General features: G+C 38.6%; 1 protein-coding gene across 1 annotated transcript in view; it reads left to right on the forward strand.

Annotated features, from left to right (window-relative positions):
- The first annotated feature begins 2376 nt into the window (after positions 1-2376).
- LOC120416350 (protein LTV1 homolog) overlaps positions 2377-19756 on the forward strand; it is a 155283-nt gene continuing 137903 nt past the window's right edge. The window contains exon 1 of the mRNA XM_052708655.1: positions 2377-2387. The gene's annotated coding sequence lies outside the window, so the exon portion shown is untranslated. The remainder of the gene's footprint in view (positions 2388-19756) is intronic.

Genomic DNA, 19756 nt, shown 5'->3' on the forward strand with positions numbered 1-19756 from the left:
CACCAAAATCGGTGAACTCAAAGTCAATTGCAAAAATATTTATCGACATTCCCCATTTGTCAACCCAATGCCCTCCCATGACGACCTTCTTCAAAATTGAATGATTGCTCTCGAGCCCCCCGACAACGATTGTACGGATAATCCCATGTTGAACAACGGTGTCGATTAAAGGCCTACAAGATCGGGTAGATCTTCAGCGGACCACACGCAGGCGAGGCTGCTCCTTAAATTAATCGCAAAAGACGCCACCGATCATGTTCAGTTGAAGCTTCAAAGTCAAGAGGACTTAAATCACGGAGAGTCACCCACGCTGCAGAGAATTATATTTCTTGCAATCAATTGCATTTTAATGAATTTTGACTAAGGAAAGAAACTTTTTGTTATATTATTTCAAATTATCATGAAAATAAAGTTGGTTTTCAAAATCCTGGAAGGCTGCCAAACCCTTTGAAGAATTATAAAGATTTTAGTCAATTGATTAATTGGGGTAATTCTCTACCAACTCACACGAAATCGGGAAAAGTGGCCCCGACCCCTCTTCGATTTGCGTGAAACTTTGACCTTAGGGGTAACTTTTGTCCCTGATCACGAATCCGAGGTTTGTTTTTTGATATCTCGTGACGGAGGGGCGGTACGACCCCTTCCATTTTTGAACATGCGAAAAAAGAGGTGTTTTTCAATAATTTGCAGCCTGAAACGGTGACGAGATAGAAATTTGGTGTCAAAAAGGACTTTTATGTAAAATTAGACGCCCGATTTGATGGCGTACTCAAAATTCCGAAAAAACGTATTATTCATCGAAAAAAACACTAAAAAAGTTTTAAAAACTCTGCCATTTACCGTTACTAGACTGTAAAATTTTTTAGAACATGTCATTTTATGGGAAATTTAATGTACTTTTCGAATCTACATTGACCCAGAAGGGTAATTTTTTCATTTAGAACAAAATTTGTCTTTTTAAAATTTCGTGTTTTTTTCTAACTTTGCAGGGTTATTTTTTAGAGGGTAACAATGTTCTACAAAGTTGTAGAGCAGACAATCAAAAAAAAATTGATATATAAACATAAGGGGTTTGCCACTAAACATCACGAGTTATCGCAATTTTACGAAAAAAAGTTTTGGAAAAGTGACTTTTTGCGTTTCTCTATGTTTCGTCATCCGTCATCGTCTGTCGCGAGTGACCATGAACGGCCATGATCAACGACGACCAACTTTTTCAAAACTTTTTTTCGTAAAATTGCGCTAACACGTGATGTTTACAAGCAAACCCCTTTGTAATTGTCTGCTCTACAATTTTGCAGAACATTGTTACACTCTAAAAACTAACCCTGCAAAGTTAAAATAAACACGAAATTTTAAAATTAAAAATGTTGTTCTAAATGAAAAAATTACCCTTCTGGGTCAATGTAGTTGTAGTTTCGTAAAGTACATTAAATTTCCCTTAAAATGACAGGTTCCAAAATTTCTTACAGTCGAGTAACGGAAAATGGCAGAGTTTTTAAAACATTTTTAGTGTTTTTTCGATAAAAAATACGTTTTTTTCGAAATTCTGAGTACGCCATCAAATCGGGCGTCTAATTTTACATAAAAGTCCCTTTGACACCAAATTTCTATCTCATCGCCGTTTCAGGCTGCAAATTATTGAAAAACACCTCTTTTTTCGCATATTCAAAAATGGAAGGGGTCGTACAGCCCTTCCGTCACGAGATATCAAAAAACGGACCTCGGATTCGTTATCAGGAATAAAAGTTACCCCTTAGGACAAAGTTTCACGCAAATCGAAGAGGGGTCGGGGCAACTGCTGTGTGAGTTGGCGGAGAATTACCCATTGATTATCAAAAGCTTAGAGTGTATTAAACCTTACACCTTCCCAAAAACCGTCTATTCAGGTGAAACTTATTTGGGGATACCGGTGAAATTTTCCCTTATCCACTTAAAAAAAGGGAAGCATCAACACTTCCCGTCTTCCAAATCCTTAATTGATCGAGTCTGAACTGTACAAAAAACAGTGTACAATGAACCTAATAATTATCTAAATGATCAACAGTATTTGATTTTCAAGAATATCTGTATTTTATTCGCTCCCTAAAACGCTCCTCCCTCAAACAAAGCCAACAAAATAGCACAACAAATACAATCATTAAAGCGATCGAAATCATTTTCTTAAGTAAAATCAGTAGCTCTAAAGCAAAAGTCTCATCCAGCGTCTCATCAATTGCAGAAACGTTTTCTTCAAGGACACTTTGCTGGCGCCAATTTAGATTCAACCAGGTGAGATTGCAGTTCTGCAATCCATGATCGCTAGCCATTCCAAAACTTTGATTCGACTCAACAGGCCAATATTCTTCAAATACTAATTTGTTTAAAGCTATCCAATAAACACGCTGCCCGGTGACTGGTTGCTCTTCGAAACTAGCAACGTGTAATTCAGGTGGAATTTTATCATCAGTATCAGATCGCAAAAAGCCCAAATCATCCTTGTAAAAGTAACAAATAGCACACATGGGAGGATTTCGGAAATAACGCCTAACAACACCGATCGTACTGTTCCAATTGAACACAAATTCGACCAAGTCACCCCCAGCGTATTGGATAGGACGATCCGTTGAAATAGTACGGCCTCATGCGCTCAAAGCCTGTGAAAAAATCATCAAATTTAACCGATTTCAGTTTGGATTGTAGAGACTCCTGGAATTTATCATCGCAACTCGAATTTAGGCTTGGCACAAAAAGGAACACAAAAAGAAGAATGGTTTTCATGTTGAATGATTTGAGTACTAACATCTCATAGTAATTTTCGCGTGTTTTATAGGTTCATGGTTGGATAGTTGTGAGCACTTTTCAAACTCATATTATTTAGAAAAAAATCTTCGAAAAAATTGACAGTTATGAATTATGAAATAACAGTTGAAAGTTTTATCAAGTTTCATCATCTTGTATTTTTGATGTGTCGTTAATGATCATCATGTATGAAACGACAGTAATCTTCCATTATAAAGCCATTAGGAAGAAAATTATTTTATGTCTAACAATAGCCTAATGAAAGTTCAAATAACTTTTGAATTATTGTAAAAAAAAAAACTTCAAAAATCTGATTGTTAAAAAACATTTGTAAAGAATCAAAGCATATATTTAAAAGATTTAAGTAAACCATCTGAGACGACTATTTAAAATTATAAACTGAAAATACAGAAAAAAATCGAAGCATATACCCTCTTAGACGGTGCGCCTATTTCGGGAGGTGGGTGTTGTGGACTTGGCGGAGACGCACGCAATTGTTTATGTTTCTTGGTTTTAGGGAGGTACGGGTGGGGATTATTACTGGATTTCATGGTGTAATGGTATTATGGTTTATGTTTAATGTTTAATGTTTAATGTTTAATGTTTAATGTTTAATGTTTAATGTTTATGTTTAATGTTTAATGTTTAATGTTTAATGTTTAATGTTTAATGTTTAATGTTTAATGTTTAATGTTTAATGTTTAATGTTTAATGTTTAATGTTTAATGTTTAATGTTTAATGTTTAATGTTTAATGTTTAATGTTTATGTTTAATGTTTAATGTTTAATGTTTAATGTTTAATGTTTAATGTTTAATGTTTAATGTTTAATGTTTAATGTTTAATGTTTAATGTTTAATGTTTAATGTTTAATGTTTAATGTTTAATGTTTAATGTTTAATGTTTAATGTTTAATGTTTAATGTTTAATGTTTAATGTTTAATGTTTAATGTTTAATGTTTAATGTTTAATGTTTAATGTTTAATGTTTAATGTTTAATGTTTAATGTTTAATGTTTAATGTTTAATGTTTAATGTTTAATGTTTAATGTTTAATGTTTATGTTTAATGTTTAATGTTTAATGTTTAATGTTTAATGTTTAATGTTTAATGTTTAATGTTTAATGTTTAATGTTTAATGTTTAATGTTTAATGTTTATGTTTAATGTTTAATGTTTAATGTTTAATGTTTAATGTTTAATGTTTAATGGTTTTATGGTTTCATGGTTATGTTTTAATGGTTTCATGGTTTATTGTTTATGGTTAATTTTAACATTAAACATTAAACATTAAACATTAAACATTAAACATTAAACATTAAACATTAAACATTAAACATTAAACATTAAACATTAAACATTAAACATTAAACATTAAACATCAAAAATTAAACAAAATAACATATTTTTAACTGATGCAATCATGCTAAATATCAACGCTTGAAAATGCAAATAAAAAATGTTGTAAGTTGATTGCACATCTATCTATTAAAATTTTAAAGATTTCCATAAAATGTGATTTCTTTGCTCTGTTAATTTGTACATTTCCAACAATTTAAATTTTAAATTGTAGTTAATTGTGCCTTCTGACCGCCTTCGACCCAACACCTCCGGGAATTGCATTAATGCAGTTCCAGTCCGAACAATAGCGCGAGCCGTTTGATTGACGTTTGAAGATGCGGTCCCCCAAGAAAGCTGGCCCGCCGCACCTCTCTAGAGGGTTAGAAATGTCAACCTTTTCGCGTGCACGTTAGGCCCTTTGCAAACTGTCAAGGGCACGCTTGCGCAAAACATGAATAAATCCATCCATCGTTAGATCATTGGCGATATTTATAATTGAATAGGGCATTCAAAGGATAGATGGATGGACCTGAACCTGACACGAAACGGATTTCAGGGGCTCGGTCAGCTGTGCGGAATGCCGCGAATGTCACGCGAAACCTGAGTTATTTGTGATCGGTGAATTTGAGCTTTATTGACGCTGTGGGAGTGGTATGAGTGGTTTATTGGATTTGCGAAATCATGTGCTAGACAATCTTTGATGGTTATAATTTGTAAAAATATCCAGTCATTTAATCTTTAAAAAAAACTATATTTTCTTCTTAAATTCAGTTTCAAAGCTTATTCACGACATTTTCAAGTGCCCCTTTAAACATCGTCATAAAAATTCTTACAATAAATTCCGCGTACGTCAGTCAAATTGCTAAACATTTGTGGAATCGTTCAAATTAAGCGACTAAAAGGTAATTATTTCTGACATTAGCCGCTGACCAAAAGCGTATAAAATGCATCCATTACTTACCAACACGACCCGCACAATAAACCTCCTCCCCGCAAAACCCACCTCTCGATAGCTCAAAGTGCTTAAAGTTTAAATCCACGGCGCATGCCACTCCAATTTGGCCGTTTCCGCTTGTACGGTGACCAACTTAACCTAACCTAACCTAAAACATAACCTAAAAGCAGCCGCTCGTTCTCTCTCTCATTCACTCGAGTTTTAGCCTGATTGTTTGGGCACGGCGAACCTCCTAAAAGGCGGTTCGTCGCTCGAAACCTTAATCCACGCGTTGAAGTCACTCGCGTTGGGGCGATTATTATTTATTTTGGCGAACGGAAAATGTGCTTTTTAGTACATTTGCTGAAGTCGCATTTTGGGTTGCAAACATTAATCCAGCATGACTGGTTGGTTCTTTAGTATCGTGGACCGGAGATCTATGGTATAAGCTAGAACCAACTGGTAAAGGGTGCTTTTTTGCGCAGACTTTGATGAGAAATGGGCTCGTTTAGTTCTGTTGACACCTACGGAACGTGTGGCATTACAATAAAGCGTTACCATTTATAGTTGATAGAATATGATTTGTACTATGTGTAGTTATGTGGAATCATTTACTATTCAACCAAACTTTTGTTCCAATAATTGGAAGTGAGTATGTTATAATTGGAAATGAAATTTCAATAAAGTGAGAATTAAAAATTTCAACAACTTTTTTAATGAATCTACTAAATCAAACTCAAAATCAAAATCAAAATCAAAATCAAAATCAAAATCAAAATCAAAATCAAAATCAAAATCAAAATCAAAATCAAAATCAAAATCAAAATCAAAATCAAAATCAAAATCAAAATCAAAATCAAAATCAAAATCAAAATCAAAATCAAAATCAAAATCAAAATCAAAATCAAAATCAAAATCAAAATCAAAATCAAAATCAAAATCAAAATCAAAATCAAAATCAAAATCAAAATCAAAATCAAAATCAAAATCAAAATCAAAATCAAAATCAAAATCAAAATCAAAATCAAAATCAAAATCAAAATCAAAATCAAAATCAAAATCAAAATCAAAATCAAAATCAAAATCAAAATCAAAATCAAAATCAAAATCAAAATCAAAATCAAAATCAAAATCAAAATCAAAATCAAAATCAAAATCAAAATCAAAATCAAAATCAAAATCAAAATCAAAATCAAAATCAAAATCAAAATCAAAATCAAAATCAAAATCAAAATCAAAATCAAAATCAAAATCAAAATCAAAATCAAAATCAAAATCAAAATCAAAATCAAAATCAAAATCAAAATCAAAATCAAAATCAAAATCAAAATCAAAATCAAAATCAAAATCAAAATCAAAATCAAAATCAAAATCAAAATCAAAATCAAAATCAAAATCAAAATCAAAATCAAAATCAAAATCAAAATCAAAATCAAAATCAAAATCAAAATCAAAATCAAAATCAAAATCAAAATCAAAATCAAAATCAAAATCAAAATCAAAATCAAAATCAAAATCAAAATCAAAATCAAAATCAAAATCAAAATCAAAATCAAAATCAAAATCAAAATCAAAATCAAAATCAAAATCAAAATCAAAATCAAAATAAAAATCAAAATCAAAATCAAAATCAAAATCAAAATCAAAATCAAAATCAAAATCAAAATCAAAATCAAAATCAAAATCAAAATCAAAATCAAAATCAAAATCAAAATCAAAATCAAAATCAAAATCAAAATCAAAATCAAAATCAAAATCAAAATCAAAATCAAAATCAAAATCAAAATCAAAATCAAAATCAAAATCAAAATCAAAATCAAAATCAAAATCAAAATCAAAATCAAAATCAAAATCAAAATCAAAATCAAAATCAAAATCAAAATCAAAATCAAATACAGGTAGTGGTAGGCGAAACCGCACTTTTTTAGGAGCCGCTCATTTTCGCTACCTCTTTTAAATGAACCGCTCATTTAAAAAAATTGGGGAAAAGACAATTTTAAAGAATGGTGTTATTTTCAATGTTTTTATTAGACTTTATGAGATATAATTTTTGAAAAAAAAAATCTTAAATAAGAAGATCCGCTTTAAACCCATAGGTCTAAACGTTCGAATAATTAGATGGGAATGAATTGGGTGCTTAAATATAGTGTTTTGGAGAAATTTGCTATTAATTTTACAAAATTGCGTTTAAATTCTGCTAAAATTAATCAAATGTTATTTTAAGAAAATGTTATTTTAAAAAAATGTTTAAAAAAATGAAAATTTTATTTAAAAAACTAACTTAATCCACCTATGTGGTTGGTGCCTTCCTCACTCTTTTCCAAAAATGGGTTTGGACACAAATTTCGTCTAATTTCGTTAAGTTTCGGAATACAAAAAACACACATATTACTGAAGAGCTCATAAGTGGCATCTTAGGTGGTCATAGCTTGAGGCAGGGTTGCCTGATCTTCAATATTTTAGACTCGTTAGTGAGGTCTTTCGATTACCTAACCAACGATGGGTCGGATGATGGATCCGGACATTGTTTACATACATTTAAGTGAGATCCGGCTACAAAAAAGTACATAAATATCACTAAAGTGGTCAGAACTCGAGACAGGGTTGCCAGATCTTCAATGTTTTAGACTCGTTGGAAAGGTCTTTCGATTACCTAACCAACGATGGGTCGGATGATGGATCCGGACATTGTTTACATACATTTAAGTGAGATCCGGCTACAAAAAAGTACATAAATATCACTAAAGTGGTCAGAACTCGAGACAGGGTTGCCAGATCTTCAATGTTTTAGACTCGTTGGAAAGGTCTTTTGATTACCTAACCAACGATGGGTTGGATGATGGATCCGGACATTGTTTACATACATTTAAGTGAGATCCGGCTACAAAAAAGTACATAAATATCACTAAAGTGGTCAGAACATAATCGGGCTACCTACGTTGGAGCCAGCCACAACACAACTTTAGTGCTCCGTTGAATTTTCGATTTTTCACGCCGCGGGTGAAGTGTTTAAACGCGAACTTGCCGCCCGGAGATGCCCAAGCGTGGCGCTAGGCATGGCAACTCGAGTGCAGCACCGGGGACCTCGCGGAACCCGTCTCCTGGCCGGATTACTAAAAACAATCCGGCCAATCGCCAAATCAAGCCTTCCACCGCGACGACAGCGATGGAAGGCATTGACAAAACAAAGCTGCATCCACACTATCGCAGCCCGTACCAGCTACGTGTGAAGACAGCTAAGGCAGGCCGGCAGGCCTCCGGCGTCCCCTCCGTCACCCCCGTCCCCACACGCAACGAGTTCGAGCCACTGAGTGGTGACGATGAGGACAATGAAGACGACTGCAGCACCAGCAGTAGCGACGACGACGACGACCCTGCACGCGGGTCGAAGAAAGCAGAAACTAGCAAAACTGCGGCGAAGGAAAGAAGACCTCCGCCGATATTTGTCGTAGACACACTAGCCGATCATGTGGACGAGCTGCTGGAGGGTCAAACCTACTGTTTGAAGATCGGTAAGAAGAATGTGCAAGTGATCACGTTGTTAAGAGCGAATTACGATAAAGTGTTAATGGTCCTCAAAACAAACAACGTGAAATACTTCACATTCGATCCGGCTGAAACGGTGCCGGTTAAAATAGTCCTGCAAGGGTACACGGACCGGCCAGTGGAGGACCTGGCTGGGCACCTTGCCGACGTAAACGTTCACCCCCGGGACATCAAGGTGCTCTCAAGCAGTGCTGTTAAACGTTTAAATTAACGACGTTTAACTTAACGGAATCGTTAAAAGTTAACCTAAATGTGAACGCGAACGGAGCCTACGTTGATCTTAACGAGAACGTGAACGGAGCACGTTAATTAACGTCGTTAATCAACGCGTTAATCCTTCTGAGGCCCCGACTTTGAGAGCCTGTATCTCCCAAACGGTAACATCTAGCGGGTTACTTCCAGTTGCATTTTACGGACATTAACTGGGACTATGAGTTCCCGGTGAGGTTATTTGTCCAAAGTTACCACCGGTTCCAGCAACCCGGAACATCCGTCAAGCATGTTTTTGAAGGCTTTTGTCATTCAATCGACATTTGAGCCAATGTTATGAAACGTTGTTTGTAGTACATAGGTACACTGACTACCTTGGGTCAGTTCAGGGCATCTGTGGCTACTCCGGAACCGATTCCATGGTACCACGCAAATGGTTCCGATGATTGTGATATTTAAAAGTCGACATGTTGCTTATGAAATTTAGTGAAATGAAACTCATTATCATGCCGGTGTCCTTTGACCCGATCGGACCAATCCGGAACCGGTTACCGGTGACCGGAGGAAGTGTAGTGAGTATAGGAAAAGTCCTTTCATGCGACATATCAAACTTCATGAAATTGAAAATTATGTCCACTTAGATGCATGTCGATACACTTACACTTTTGTATTGGTTCCGGTTGACCAGCCTTTGAACTCCAGTGCGCTTGCAGTTTGTAGGCTACAAGATGGTACGCAGTTGGAGTCCCATTGCACTGCATCCAAGTAGGCCAAGTAGCCAGCTGAATTGTACAGGTTTGACACTCTCATCTCGCCGGTTACCATGGAAACCCAATCAAAAAGCCAGTATTTGCTGTTTATTACGTCAATTGTCAAATTTGCCTGATTTTTAGTTCAAGGCCTCCTAGATTGCGTTACGGAACCACTCTTACTTCGGGTATAGCTAAAATATATTTATTAATAATATGAAATTCTTCATAAGGCGCCGGCACTTTATCTATGATGCAGGCGAAGCGAGAGAGGAGGGGGGAGGGGGAAGCACTGTGGCCTCCAATGGCCGATTCCGGAAGGATCAACCCTGATGACGTCAGTTTGGCCTTCATTGGTTATAATTTTCAATTTCATGAAGTTTGATATGTCGCATGAAAGGACTTTTCCTATACTTACTACACTTCCTCCGGTCACCGGTAACCGGTTCCGGATTGGTCCGATCGGGTCAAAGGACACCGGCATGATAATGAGTTTCATTTCACTAAAGGAGAATGGGCAAATTTGTATGGGAGCTGGTCCAAGGATGTACACGAACGGGACCAACTTTTTTCGAAAGATCTCGCCGAGACATGAAAAAAAGTCTTCTGGACCAACTCTCTAAACCCCGGGGTTCAAAAGTTACAAGTTGTTGAAGTTTAAGCATTTTGGGTTAAAATGTACAAAAAATCGTATTTTTGCTATTTCTAAAATCATTCATAAAATCTCTGTTTCATTATGGATTTCGATTTTCTTGACTTCATTCGACGCGTATCAGCAAAAACTATGAGTTCTGATATGTCTTAGCATGATTGAAACATGATTTCTCTTGTTTTTATCCGTTTGAACCGTTTGTGCAAGAGGCATCCCATAGAAACAAGTCGAAACTTCAAGGTTTTGAAACCGGATCCAACCCAGACTGCTTCAGTGAGTATGGAAGGCTTCAGTGCAATGTTGTAACAACTTATTGGGATGGTCTGAGTCATCCGAGAACTCCTTGGAGTTAAGACCGGCGAGTCTACCGACGTAACAAGCAAGATGTCTGCGGTTTCTGACCACGAATCATACCCGCATGGCTTCAGTGAGTATGGTAGACTACTATGCTGATGTGTTGGAGTGTCCTGGGTTCTCCTAGGACTCCCTGGAGTTAAGATCTGTGGGTCTACTACCGTAACAAGCAAAATGTCGACCGGTTTTGACAACGGAACATACCCGCATAGCTTCAGTGAGTGTGGTAGACTGCTTTGCTAATGTGTTAGGATGTCCTGGGTCATCCAATGACTCCCTGGAGTTATGATCTGTGGAGCTACAGCCATAACAAGCAAGAGGTCGACGATTTTTGACCCCGGAACATACACGCATAGCTTCAGACAGTATGGTAGACTGCTTTGTTAATGTGTTGGGATGTCTTTGGTCATCCTAGGACTCCTTGGAGTTTAGATATGTGGGTCACTGTAACAAGAAAAAGGTCGATGATTTTTAACCGCGCCTCATAACCGCAAAGATTCAGTGAGTATGGCAGACTGTATTGCTGTTATGTTGGGATGTTCTGGACCATTCCAGGGAGTGCTTGTAACAGCCGTAGACCTACAGATCATAACTTCAGGGAGTCCTTGGATGACCCAGGACATCCTAACACATTAGCAAAGCAGTCTACCACACTCACTGAAGCTATGCGGGTATGTTCCGTTGTCAAAACCGGTCGACATTTTGCTTGTTACGGTTGTAGACCCACAGATCTGAACTCCAGGGAGTCCTAGGAGAACCCAGGACACTCCAACACATCAGCATAGTAGTCTACCATACTCACTGAAGCCATGCGGGTATGATCCGTGGTCAAAACCCGCAGACATTTTGCTTGTTACGTCGGTAGACTCACCGGTCTTAACTCCAAGGAGGTCTCGGATGACTCAGACCATCCCAATAAGTTGTTACAACATTGCACTGAAGCCTTCCATACTCACTGAAGCAGTCTGGGTTGGATCCGGTTTCAAAACCTTGAAGTTTCGACTTGTTTCTATGGGATGCCTCTTGCACAAACGGTTCAAACGGATAAAAACAAGAGAAATCATGTTTCAATCATGCTAAGACATATCAGAACTCATAGTTTTTGCTGATACGCGTCGAATGAAGTCAAGAAAATCGAAATCCATAATGAAACAGAGATTTTATAAATGATTTTAGAAATAGCAAAAATACGATTTTTTTTACATTTTAACCCAAAATGCTCAAACTTCAACAGCACGTAACTTTTGAACCCCGGGGTTTAGAGAGTTGGTCCAGAAGACTTTTTTTCATGTCTCGGCGAGATCTTTCGAAAAAAGTTGGTCCCGTTCGTGTACATCCTTGGACCAAATTTGCCCATTCTCCTTTGATAAGCAACATGTCGACTTTTAAATATCACAATCATCGGAACCATTTGCGTGGTACCATGGAATCGGTTCCGGAGTGGCCACATATGCCCTGAACTGACCCAAGGTAGTCAGTGTACCTATGTACTACAAACAACGTTTCATAACATTGGCTCAAATGTCGATTGAATGACAAAAGCCTTCAAAAACATGCTTGACGGATGTTCCGGGTTGCCGGAACCGGTGGTAACTTTGGACAAATAACCTCACCGGGAACTCATAGTCACAGTTAATGCCCGTAAAATGCAACTGGAAGTAACCCGCTAGATGTTACCGTTTGGGAGATACAGGCCCTCAAAGTCGGGGCCTCAGAAGGATTAACGCGTTGATTAACGACGTTAATTAACGACGTTAATTAACGTGCTCCGTTCACGTTCTCGTTAAGATCAACGTAGGCTCCGTTCGCGTTCTCGTTAATTTTAACGATTAACGGACGCGTTAACGTTAATTAACGTTTAACAGCACTGCTCTCAAGAACGACTACGGTCACGGGTACTCACGTGCTGTACCTACTCTACTTCGATCGTGGTACCGTCAAGCTCCAGGATCTCCGACGGAAAAAAACGTTGGACGGTTTCTGGGTGACTTATTTCTCAAAGAATTCGACATATGCAGCCCAATGCCACCGTTGCCAAAAATTCGGCCACGGCTCGAGAAATTGCAACCTCCCGCCGCGCTGTGTTATGTGCGGTGAAACGCATTTCACGGAGAAGTGCAAACTTCCCCAGAAAGCGAGGCTGAGTGAAAGCGACGCTCAGCAGCACCGGTCGCGTGTCAAGTGCGCGAACTGCGATGGCAACCATACAGCGAACTTCCGTGGCTGTGCCGCGCGTAAAGCATATCTCGAGGAGCAGGCCAAGAAGAAAAAGAAGCTTCCAGCGACCCGGCCGCCTCCAAGGTTAAGCCCAACCGTTCCTGTAGCTGGACAAGGCGCGGCAGATCGGATTACTCCAGCGATTCCTCTCGGCTGGGGAGGTTCCTACGCAAGCGTGACCGCGGTGAGCGGTACAGTTCCGGAACAAACAGCTGTGTCCGGAGATGACCTATTCACTCTGCCAGAGTTTTTCGCCCTCGCGGGGGAAATATTAACTCGTTTTCGTGCCTGCCGGAACAAGGCAGAACAGTTCATGGCTCTGGGAGAGCTAATGATAAAATACGTATACAACGGATAAGCTGCCTCGTGCAGCGCTGCTCTTCGGCGTCAACAGACAAAATCATCCTGTGATCTAGCTTTAAGTTTTCCTCTAACTATCCCCTTTCTATAGCAATTCTGTAGGTTTTTTTTTTGAACTTTTTCCTACTTGTGATTAGCCTTTAGAATAACCAATAATGTCGAAAGACAAATTTATCAACACATAGCTGAAAGGACTTCCAAATCTCTATTAGGTTTAATTGCAATTGCAATTGTGAAATGATGATTTACCAAATAAAAACTGAATTGAAAATTGAAATTGAAAGTGGTCAGACTTGAGACAGGGTTGCCAGATCTTCAATGTTTTAGACTCGTTGGAAAGGTCTTTCGATTTACCTAACCAACGATGGGTCGGATGATGGATCCAGACATTGTTTACATACATTTAAGTGAGATCCGGCTACAAAAAAGTACATAAATATCACTAAAGTGGTCAGAACTCGAGACAGGGTTGCCAGATCTTCAATGTTTTAGACTCGTTGGAAAGGTCTTTCGATTACCTAATCAACGATGGGTTGGATGATGAATCCGGATATTGTTTACATACATTTAAGTGAGATCCGGCTACAAAAAAGGTACATAAATACCCAAAGTGGTCAGAACTCGAAACAAGGTTGCCAGATCTTCAATGTTTTAGACTCGTTGGTGAGGTCTTTCGATTACCTAACCAACGATGGGTCGGATGATGGATCCGGACGTTGTTTACATACATTTAAGTGAGATCCGGCTACAAAAAAAGTACATAAATATCACTAAAGTGGTCAGAACTCGAGACAGGGTTGCCAGATCTTCAATGTTTTAGACTCGTTGGAAAGGTCTTTCGATTACCTAACCACCGCTGGGTCGGATGATGGATCCGGACATTGTTTACATACATTTAAGTGAGATCCGGCTACAAAAAAGTACATAAATATCACTAAAGTGGTCAGAACTCGAGACAGGGTTGCCAGATCTTCAATGTTTTAGACTCGTTGGAAAGGTCTTTCGATTACCTAACCAACGCTGGGTCGGATGATGGATCCGGACATTGTTTACATACATTTAAGTGAGATCCGGCTACAAAAAAGTACATAAATATCACTAAAGTGGTTAGAACTCGAGACAGGGTAGCCAGATCTTCAATGTTTTAGACTCGTTGGAAAGGTCTTTCGATTACCTAACCAACGCTGGGTCGGATGATGGATCCGGACATTGTTTACATACATTTAAGTGAGATCCGGCTACAAAAAAGTACATAAATATCACTAAAGTGGTCAGAACTCGAGACAGGGTTGCCAGATCTTCAATGTTTTAGACTCATTGGTGAGGTCTTTCGATTACCTAACCAACGCTGGGTCGGATGATGGATCCGGACATTGTTTACATACATTTAAGTGAGATCCGGCTACAAAAAAGTACATAAATATCACTAAAGTGGTCAGAACTCGAGACAGGGTTGCCAGATCTTCAATGTTTTAGACTCGTTGGAAAGGTCTTTCGATTACCTAATCAACGATGGGTTGGATGATGAATCCGGATATTGTTTACATACATTTAAGTGAGATCCGGCTACAAAAAAAGTACATAAATATCACTAAAGTGGTCAGAACTCGAGACAGGGTTGCCAGATCTTCAATGTTTTAGACTCGTTGGAAAGGTCTTTCGATTACCAAACCACCGCTGGGTCGGATGATGGATCCGGACATTGTTTACATACATTTAAGTGAGATCCGGCTACAAAAAAGTACATAAATATCACTAAAGTGGTCAGAACTCGAGACAGGGTTGCCAGATCTTCAATGTTTTAGACTCGTTGGAAAGGTCTTTCGATTACCTAACCAACGCTGGGTCGGATGATGGATCCGGACATTGTTTACATACATTTAAGTGAGATCCGGCTACAAAAAAGTACATAAATATCACTAAAGTGGTTAGAACTCGAGACAGGGTAGCCAGATCTTCAATGTTTTAGACTCGTTGGAAAGGTCTTTCGATTACCTAACCAACGCTGGGTCGGATGATGGATCCGGACATTGTTTACATACATTTAAGTGAGATCCGGCTACAAAAAAGTACATAAATATCACTAAAGTGGTCAGAACTCGAGACAGGGTTGCCAGATCTTCAATGTTTTAGACTCGTTGGAAAGGTCTTTCGATTACCTAATCAACGATGAGTTGGATGATGGATCCGGACATTGTTTACATACATTTAAGTGAGATCCGGCTACAAAAAAGTACATAAATATCACTAAAGTGGTCAGAACTCGAGACAGGGTTGCCAGATCTTCAATGTTTTAGACTCGTTGGAAAGGTCTTTCGATAACCTAACCAACGCTGGGTCGGATGATGGATCCGGACATTGTTTACATACATTTAAGTGAGATCCGGCTACAAAAAAGTACATAAATATCACTAAAGTGGTCAGAACTCGAGACAGGGTTGCCAGATCATCAATGTTTTAGACTCGTTGGTGAGGTCTTTCGATTACCTAACCAACGCTGGGTCGGATGATGAATCCGGACATTGTTTACATACATTTAAGTGAGATCCGGCTACAAAAAAGTACATAAATATCACTAAAGTGGTCAGAACTCGAGACAGGGTTGCCAGATCTTCAATGTTTTAGACTCGTTGGAAAGGTCTTTTGATTACCTAACCAACGATGGGTTGGATGATGGATCCGGACATTGTTTACATACATTTAAGTGAGATCCGGCTATAAAAAAGTACATAAATATCACTAAAGTGGTCAGAACTCGAGACAGGGTTGCCAGATCTTCAATGTTTTAGACTCGTTGGAAAGGTCTTTCGATTACCTAACCAACGATGGGTCGGATCATGGATCCGGACATTGTTTACATACATTTAAGTGAGATCCGGCTACAAAAAAGTACATAAATATCACTAAAGTGGTCAGAACTCGAGACAGGGTTGCCAGATCTTCAATGTTTTAGACTCGTTGGTGAGGTCTTTCGATTACCTAACCAACGCTGGGTCGGATGATGGATCCGGACATTGTTTACACACATTTAAGTGAGATCCGGCTACAAAAAAGTACATAAATATCACTAAAGTTGTCAGAACTCGAGACAGGGTTGCCAGATCTTCAATGTTTTGGACTCGTTGGAAAGGTCTTTCAATTACCTATTCAACGATGTATATCATGATGATGTTTGGTTCAGTTTACTGCCATTTATTCAACTTCCAAAAATATGCGAAAACACATTTTTATACATAACTTTTGAACTACTTATCGAAACTTCAAACAATTCAATAGCACCGTATGGGACCTTAAACCAAGTCGAATGCAACTGGTTTGGTCAAAATCGGTTCAGCCAGTGCTGAGAAAACTGCGTGACATTATTGGTCACATACACACACACATACACACACACATACACACACACATACACACACACATACACACACACATACACACACACATACACACAGACATTTGTTCAGTTTTCGATTCTGAGTCGATATGTATACATCATGGTGGGTTTTCGAGCTTTAAATAAAAAGTTCAATTTTAGAGCAGGATTATAGCCTTACCTCAGTGAGGAAGGCAAAAAAATTACTGTGAATGTACTGTGCTAAATTTTATCAAATTTTATTTTAAGAAAATGTACTGTGAAAGCTTTTCTACATTCGTATTACATCAAAAGTCTGTAAATGCCAAAGTTAAATCGGGCAAGAGGAGTTAGTATACGGTTATTTAGTAGTTTTTCGGCAAAATTTTCCAAGCGTATCATTTTGAAATACTCAAATTTGTACTCCGATAATTCTATAATGTGTCTTCCGATCAGTTGTGCGATGAAATTTTTTTTTTATTTTTTGTTTAGAAAATCATTCACTTTTGTAGTAATTTTAGTACATGAAAAAGTTCACTGTGTACATAATTCTGACAAATTTGACAAAATTTATAAGCATTGAAAAAATGGAATTACATTTTCAAACCTCAAAAACAAATTTCATGCTACAATTGATGGGAAATTCAATTAATGATATTCATCAATTTTAAAATAGACATAAATTTGAAAATGATTCCATCTTGGAACGGTTCTTTCAAAAGACCAGAGTTTCAAAAAGAACCGCGGCTCTTTTTTTGTGAGCCATGGTTCGTTCGCTCTATTTTGAGAACCGGCTCTTTGAGTGGTTTGCTCTTTTTTTGCCCATCTCTAAATACAGGGGATGTGTAGACAAAGTTTTAAAACAAATAAAAAAATTACAAAAAAAGCCATTCGTTTCAAATTGCACCAATTTGTATTGAAACTTATTTTTTCTTTTTTTTTTATTGGGTGCACGTTAACTGATAAAACATTGACTGCATTCTTTTGAAATCCATTAATCGTTATGCAATCCTTATAATTCTAGGAGCTTTTCACAATCGATATTTCAAATAACCTGTCTCACAGTGTTTAGTTGGTAAAGCAAGTACGATGAAATCTATTCTACTTTTGGGGACCTTTTTCGTTTCAATTTGTGCTGGAGAGTGGAATTTGAGCTGTGATGAAGTCACCAAGGAATCCGTTAGATCAAACTTGCCCGTAGTGCAATTTGATGATTTTTTCGCAGGATTTCAACGAATGCAGCTGTACAGTTTTAACTGTTCAATGCATAAATTTAGATATGAAAAAATATGGTGCCCAATTCCGCACTATATTACCGCGCTTATATTCAACTGGAATAAAACGTATGCTATTTCCAGACAAAGAATTAAAAGTGAAACAAAGTGCAACATTCGTTATTTTTGGAAGGACAACGATGGTTATTTGTGGCCTAATCCTTTGTTCAACTGGAGCTTAGCAGGATTTAAAGAAAATTCAAAATCAGATCAGCGTACATATTACTTTCATGACATCAGTGAAATGAGGAATGTCAACTCATTTCATCAAACCATAACCCAGCGTTTGTTGGCAGTTATAGTTTTGGAAATTGTGACATGGCTTTGCTGAATTTAAAACGCTCACGCAAAACAAAAAAGCTTCCAAGTAATGAAATGGATGCTGTAATCAGTGATTTTATTTTGATACTTGTCGTAGTCATAGTATGTTTATGGTTAGCCTCTCGTTGGTTTTATTCCCTTCCTTCGTCTATCGTAGAACCGGTTTAAAAATATTGAGAATATCAAAATAAATTATAATAATGTCCATCAACAGATGAACAACTCCAGACTAGAAATGTCTCTTTTTGGATTAAAATCAAAGTTGTTTTGAATAGTTAATAAATAAAAACATTACAGTTTTTGAAATAATTCATTTTGTGTACAGTAGGGTGGTCGGTCAATCTTTGACTTCATGAGGTTGCAACGTGAAGGTGCCAGGATTTAAACCACCCTAGCGTACAGGTAACGCTGGATTACGTATATTCAAAACCTCCTCGAACCCACTCCGGGTCACTCTTTCACTGTCTGACTCCACTGCCGTAAGATGCCGTGACCTTGGGCTCGTACCCCCGGGAGAATCGTGCAGCAGCGTGTTGCTGCGTGCCATAAATTTAGAGCACGCGGCTTCCAACGACGGTGTGAGAGGCATCTTTTATATGCAAACCACGGTGCTGCATTGCTCCGGCAGAAGTCTCAGCGCGTAGTCGTGTTTTTTTCGCGGTGTGTTTGGCGCGTTTTTCACGGCGATTCCGAGGCGTGTGCGAGCGGACAAGCCCGTTCCGGTGGTCAGAGAGGCCACAATCTGGTCGTCGTGGACACGGCGGCGGTGCAGCAGTGGAAGAGGAACGAGTTCCTGCATCCGAGCAGCAGCAGCAGGAGGAGTCAGCAGCAGCGGCTGCGGAGGCAGCTGAGGCGAGAGACAGTCGTTGGCCGGTGGAATCGGCCCCGGAGAGTCGACTGCGGTCGGCGGACCAGTTTTCGGCCAGGCCAGGTCGGAGACAACCCCGTTGTTTACGTGGCTGGCAGCAGGCAGCACAACAACAACAACAACAACAAGCGCGCGAAAACGAGCTTCCCGCGCATCCCGCTGCGGGCGGCAGCCAGTGCGGCCAGTTCGGCGGTGAGTGCGAAAGGCGAGTTTTTTGTTAGCGTTTAGTTTTTTTTTTTTTTCTCATAGTTTTTTTTTCGGTTAGTTTTTTTTTTCTTTCTCCTTTTTTACTTTTGCGATTAGTTTCATCACTTTCATTTTCGTTTAGTTTATCGCGTTTCTTCGCAAACATGGATCCGACCGAGTCGGACCATGAGGAATTCGACTCCGATTCAACCCTTGAGGGTGACGAGGACGTGGAAATGAAGGACTCTGTCTCGGGAGTTCCTTCAAACACCACCAACAGGGACCACTTCCTGAAGGATAAGGATGCTGACGGTAAAGGGGGATCCACGAACGGGTCTAAGAGGAAGAAGCGAAAGCGTCCTAAATCAGATCCGAATCCGGTTCCCCCTCAACCACCGATTCCTCCCTTGACTCCAGACCCGATTCCCCCCTTGACTCCAAACCCAATTCCTTCTCCCAATCCAGATCCAATTCCTCCTAAAACACCGGTGCCGAATCCGGATCCAAATCCCCCACCGCTCCTGAATCCTCATTCCCAAAAACCGATTCCTCGTCCTCGTCAATATCAAGAGGGATCGCAAACGGAATGGGTGGTCTTCTTCCGGCCCAAACAG

Source organism: Culex pipiens, chromosome 2 (genome assembly GCF_016801865.2).
Source record: "Culex pipiens pallens isolate TS chromosome 2, TS_CPP_V2, whole genome shotgun sequence".
In the NCBI taxonomy this organism is placed as follows: Eukaryota; Metazoa; Arthropoda; class Insecta; order Diptera; family Culicidae; genus Culex; species Culex pipiens.